The sequence below is a fragment of the Lactuca saligna genome, chromosome 4, assembly GCF_052625555.1.
Source record: "Lactuca saligna cultivar CGN05327 chromosome 4, ASM5262555v1, whole genome shotgun sequence".
Lineage (NCBI taxonomy): Eukaryota > Viridiplantae > Streptophyta > Magnoliopsida > Asterales > Asteraceae > Lactuca > Lactuca saligna.
In genome coordinates, this window is record NC_136420.1 from 10441406 (window position 1) to 10448161 (window position 6756).

General features: G+C 36.9%; 1 non-coding gene across 1 annotated transcript; it reads right to left on the reverse strand.

Moving 5' to 3' along the window:
• Positions 1 to 944: 944 nt before the first annotated feature.
• LOC145044681 (small nucleolar RNA R71) lies at positions 945 to 1051 on the reverse strand. The gene has a single exon (XR_013681626.1). It is a non-coding gene; the product is annotated as a small nucleolar RNA R71 (small nucleolar RNA).
• Positions 1052 to 6756: the final 5705 nt, after the last annotated feature.

Below are 6756 nucleotides of genomic sequence, written 5' to 3' on the forward strand. Positions count from 1 at the left end.
GTACACTGCCTTTTGTATGTCTAAATTATATTTAAAAAGTAGGAGGAACGGTTTTAATTAGTATCTTAATTGCTAGAGTTATCGATCATTTGTGTAAGATTTATCTTGCACAAAGTTACTGTTTTAGTTACGTAGTTATCTAGTTTGAGTTATTTAGTAATTTATTTAGTTTTTGCATTTCCTGTTGAACTCAACGAGTCCAATCGAACGGACTCGGTGAGTCCAACATAATTTCACAATTCATTTTATTTCATTTTTGTTCTTATTACGTGTGTTTTCTGTTTTCTTTCAGGTATTTTATGACCCGAGGATCCAGCTCTTCACTAATTCCACCACTTGAAGACCCGAAATCCGCTTTTCTCAAGAATAAAGACAAAAATGAAGAGGATACTCCAAGGAAGTCACCTTTCAAGAGTCTCAAATCAGTTTTTGGAAAGAAGAAGGGAAAGAAAGTGGGGTAATCCAGCAAAATGAAGGAAGACACCGAGTACGAAACCGAAAAGGAAGAAAGTGAATCTGACATAGAAGGAAGTGACTTAGAAGGCGAACTCGCTAACACCATGGCTAACATCGATGAAGTTCCCATGGATGAATGGAAGAAAAGGATGCGTGACGATACCGGACCAGGACTCGTGTAACCCGCGATTCTTGCAACTGGCAACTTTGAACTTAAGGGCCACATAATCGCCCAACTTATGGAAATCCCATTCTACGGGAAAGATCACGAAGACGCATACAAACATCTAGACGAGGTCAATGACATAGTCGACTACTTCAATGTTCCTAATGTGTCTCGTGATACTGTTTTGCTTCGTATGTTACCAGTCACATTTAAGGTAGCCGCGAAAGATTGGTTAAAATCACTCCCTTCAGGATCCATCACCACTTGGGTAAAGATGCGTGAGGAATTTATTGATCAATTTTTCCCTCCCTCAAAAATAGCAAAATTGAATAAAGTCATAGCAAATTTTGAGCAACAAGCTGGCGATTCACTTTATGAGGCTTAGGAGAGATACAAAGGCTTACTAAGGAACTGCTCACACCATGATCTAAACAATCAACAAGAAGTCTTCATTTTTTATGATGGAGTGAACGTGACAACCAAGTACCTTCTTGATTTGCAAGGACCACTCACAAATAAAGCACCCCCGGTGATAAAGGAGCTAATTGAAGAATTCTCTAAACACTCTAGAGAATGTCATAACCCAAGGAATGACTCAACTCGAGGGATGGTGAATGCTATTTTGGATGACATGGAGGCAATGATGGCAATATTAGAAAGCATGGATTGAAGAATGACTAAGATGGACCAATCCATCCATGCCATTAGAGTAGGATGTGAAAATTGTAGAGGGCCTCAGCTTACTAAAGATTGTGAACTTGACGAGAACGTGATCCAAAAAATACAAGTGTGTTATTCAAGCGGTGATAGATATGATGATGATTGACGAAAACCCAAGAAATAATGGCTACCATATGATGAGTACAAGAAGGTAAAGGAGGAAAAGTATAAGCAAAAAGCAAGGGGTTTTTTTAACAAAAAGAGGAGTCGGTGTAAGAAAAGAAATCAGACTTTAAAGATATGCTTAAGATATTTGCAGCTGCATCCGAGAAAAGGCACAACGATACCGATGCTGCAATAAAAGAGCATCAAAACTTAATGAAAGAGCACCAAATCATGATGAAAGACCAAGCAACATTACTTAGGAACCAACAAGCTTCCATTTTCAACATTGAAAACACTACAAGAAAAATAGCCTTTAATGACGCGCAAACAATGACACTCGCTGATTCACGTTACGTATTTTTGGGCGTCCTTAAAAATATTGCCAGACTTCCAAAATTTGAAGGATAGTGGACACGCATTTTTGCGTGCCCTTAAATTAGTGTTTCAAGAAAAAAATTAAAAACACGGAGGGCGCATCTTAAGCGTGCGTCTTCTGTAGGTGTCGCTTTATAATTTTAAGGAAACGCGCCTTGAGAAGATAACGGGGGGAAACGAAACCCTAAAATTTTGAAAACCCGCCTTTCTTTTCTACCTTCTTTTCTTCATCTTCACAATCAAATCTCCCATTTTGTTTCTCTATTTCGATGGTTGTTTCCCTCTTACCCTAATCACGTCGTCGCCGCGAATCACACACCGAAGGCTGAAGCAATGAAAACATTGTAACTTTGTCTTAACTGTTTCATGGTGGTTGAAAAGGTTTTCCTTGTGTATCAGTTACCACTATCGTCGCCATCATCTGACCTTCACTTGGTTCTAACGAAAAGGAAAAAGCGTGGTTTGTGTATTTGTAAACCCGATATAGAGATTTTTGGGTCCGATTTTTAGGGATTACCATAAATCCCCCTAAATCCAACCATTACTCATTCATTCCCCATAAATCCCTTCATCTTGATTACGATCTACAAACCCCCTAAATCCCCCCATTAGAGTATCTACCATGGATGTTGTACGCCGACCTAATCTCGATCTTAGTAATTCTTCACCCATTTCATCAATTTACACCAAAACCCCTCAAACACCAACCTCTTCAACTTTTCCCTATAAGTATCGATTATCTTCTTCCAATTTCAATGGTTACCATAGCAAGTGTAAAGTACCAACACCACCTCAAGCTTTACCCAAGGCAAATTCGAACGAATATGTTGAATCCAATAAAAAATTGATTGATTCAATTGCTAAAGGTTTGATCGGGCTCGCTGCTGCAGTCTCTGTTTGTTTAGATTCGCCAGATCTTGCCGAGTCCTTGACAATAGCATTCCCAGCTTCTCGTACTCATGAGGTAGGTGTTCAGTTCGATCATCTTTTTTAGTAGTTTGTTTGGGTCATGCAGATAAGGTGTTCGATCTATTGCTTATATGGGTTTGGTAAAATTTGATATCGTAACAGGTGAATGCTGTGCAACGAACTCTCGTAGAGACTTGGGGTTTGAGATGCAAAAAATTGAAGATCACAACTTATAAACATACCTACCAAAAATTTTTATTAGAAGTTGTTAAATAAGTATCCCAAGGATCTTATTGTTCAATGTAATCATTTCTATAGCACTCCTCTCCTCTTTTCAGAAGATACTTCTCAGTTGTGCATACCAAATGTTTATGAACTTGATGTTATTACTGGAAGCTGAAAAAAGAATTAGTGTTGGTTAAAAGTGTTGTTGAACTTTGGTTGTATTATTGGTATCATAATTTTTATTTTCCATATTATATATTGTGTATCGATATGCTCTACAGGCAGCAGACATAACTCTGCACTAGCAACACTTGATGGAATTGATGTAATGGGAAGCAAATTAGCAGATGAGGTGAGTATCATCCTCCTTAATAATTTTTAGGGTTAAATCCAAGACCTAGAAATATTCATTTCTGCTATGACACATCATTGTAGTTTGAAGTAAAAGTGGTGGTTTTGGTTGCAGGTGATATCTATGATAGAACGCAATCCTAAAGTTGAAAAGATATCATTTATAGGTCACTCACTTGGTGGCCTGATATCAAGATATGCTATTGCTAAGCTCTACACACAGAATCAAACATACCAAGACAGATCTGGAAAAATTGCTGGAGTTGAGGCTATTAACTTTATTACAGTTGCGACTCCACACCTTGGCTCAAGAGGACACAAACAGGTTTGTAAATTGTGAGTTAATTATTTGGAAATAGTTGATGGAAGTGTTGGTGGTTTCAGGTCCCAATGTTCTGTGGAGTCAGAGGTCTTGAGAAAAGTAGAGTACCACAGTTCAGTGGTGGTTAGAAGAATAGGAAGACATTTGTATTTGAAAGACAAGGCTAATGGATAGAGACAGACCCCTCTCTTGGTTCAGATGGCCAATGATTCAGAACACCTAAAGTTCATGTAAGTCTTTCATTGACATCCCCCCCCTTTTTCAGCTAAACACAGTAGAAAAGAAGGAGAATTTGGAGATCTGTTTGCATGAATTTTGTAGTTGATTTTGTAGATCCGCATTGCAGTCGTTCATACGCCGTGTTGTTTATGCAAATGTCCATTCAGACCGTATCCTAATATTTTTTCCTGAAAAAATCTACCATTAAGTTTTGGATGTTTTTTTCCTTAACTCAAGCACTTGAAATAGATCTTGTGGGATGGATCACATCATCAATCCGTCATCAGATTCAGCTGCCTAAGGTAAAAAAAAATGAAATAAAATAATACTACTGGGTATAGTGTAATTAATTTATCTCAGTATTTTTATAGATTAAAAATCTTGTGAGAAGTGGTAGATATCCCCATATTCTCAAGGAAGATGCAGAAAATATCACAAAATAAGAAACCTCTCTGGACCCACAGCCCAAAACCCACAAGACTAAGACAGCCATTGCCACTGCCACTGCCAGCATGGTAGGTAGCAACCAATTCATTATTCAACTATTGAGTTATATGAATTCTAATACCATCAATTAAAAATGCAGAAATGATGATTAAGGGATTGAGTCAAATAAGCTGGGAACGGGTTGATGTCAGCTTTAAAGTAAGTAACCAAAGATACCTTGCACACAATACAATCCAGGCAAGCATCACACCCCCGCCCATATGTTTCTTTACATTTCAATCTCTATTCTTTATTATTATTATTCATGTTGTTATTCAAACTTAAAATAAAATTTCCCAATTTGTTAGGCAACTTTATGCCAGTCAGACAATCTGTGGAAGATCACAACTTATAAACATATCTACCAAAAAATTGAAGTTGTTAAGCATCTGAATCTGGTTCTTTCCCAAGTTTGAGATGCAAACCAAGAAAGTAGCAATGGGAAGAAATTCTTCTAAAGCACTTACTAGTCCAAAAGTTTCAAAAACTCAGAAGAAGGTGCCTGAAGATGTTAACAACCAAGAGAACAGAGCCTCTCAGATGATTACATCCTCTGCTAGAAAAAAAAACCAGGTTAGTTGGTTACCGTTTTTTATTTTTTGACATTATTATTACTTTTTGTTCACTGAGGATTATAAATTTGGATGTTTTATGTATCTATATCTTTTGTAACTAGCAGCAGCCACCTACCCAAAAGATAGCAAGGAGAATGTTGATGCAACTAATTTAAATGCTAGAGGCATATGTTTGGACAATGATTCTTATATTGCAATCAACAAAATGTCTGTGGATTCTGAGGTAATCATATATCTGTCCATTTGTTGTTTGACTTTTGGATTTCATTTTCATCAATCATCATCATAAGATAAATGGCAATATCTTGTAATTATGGATTCTCACAAAGTGAAAGTGTTTCTTTTTTATATGATGTAGGGATGTGAGACAACAGAATCTTTTTCAAATGGATCCATATTTTCTCTGGCATTCCATATTTCCAGAAATACTGAAGGAGAAATTGTAGATGGAGGTATATAATTAAACTGCTATTTTGCTTACATGAAACATATTTGCTTACATGAAAATCTATGTATTCACCTTCTGTTACATCTTTTGCTAGTGCTGACATGGCAGTGAGACAACAGCCACATCAGAAGATGTATAAGCTGAGAACTGGCTGTGTTAATGTCCCATTCTCATAACCCTGGTAACAGGGAGCACACAAAGGCTACAGCTCAAGAAACATGTGATAGTTGGCGAAAAAGGTTTTGTTTTAGCCCCCCCCCCCCCCCTTTTTTATATATTTTACATTTGTATAAACCTAATATGCTTTTGATTTCTGAAATAAATTGATTTGTGCAGGGGAAACGAGGCTTATAAGAGTGGAGATTTATCAGAAGCTGAAGTATGTTATTCAAAGGGTATTAGTTCAATACAACATACAAAGACACATGGCGTTTGTATACAACTTCTTATTTTCTGTTATAGCAATCGTGCAACTATACGCATGGAATTGACTGAAATTCATTCCATTTCCTCTAGCCAACCAAACATGATAATGGAATGTAATGATCTATTCCATTATTGTTATGGATTTTATTTGTTTATGTATGCTCTTACAAGATTTTTTGTAAGTCCTTTAATCCTAAGCCACTAGACATCAGGACAGTTATTAGCTTTTGTACACAATCGTCTAACTGAATGTACCTTTTAAACTGGGATAGTGCAGGCCTATACATGAGATCACATTTTCAACAATAGACATACCACAGCTCCTAAGTCAAGTATTAAAAATTCCACCTTTTGCCCTTGGCTTGATGCATATTTACTATTTATGTAACACCGTAAATTTCAAAACAAAATTTTCAATTTTCTTATAAAACATAATTCCATTACTATTCATCAAACAACCATATTAATTATCCAAATTAGGTCAATACAAAATCCCAAGATCACAATGTACAAACTCCGAGTGTGTGTGTACGGATCAAGCCAGCGCCTTCCCACGGTCGTCACTAGTACCTGAAATAATAACATCAAACACTGTAAGCACAAGGCTTAGTGAGTTCCCCAAAAATACCACATATAACACATATTAGCCACTCGAGGCTATAACTCTGTGGGTCCGTGCACCCAAACTCTGTGAACCCTCAGGTTCTAGCTCTGATAAACATACACTACATAAATCACATAGAACTAATGCAGTACAACACATAACATACATAGCATACAAATACTCTATCATATAGCTTGGGTTACCTACTCAAGGTAATATAGTATAGTGAGAAGACTCACCTCGCATATCTCGGTATCTCACGAATCCTGGGAATCCCTCATGCTCGATCCTCCGAGCTTTAATCCTCCTATAGCATTATATGTTTCTAATTAATACTTTATATCTTTAAGGTTGACTATCTATAAGAAG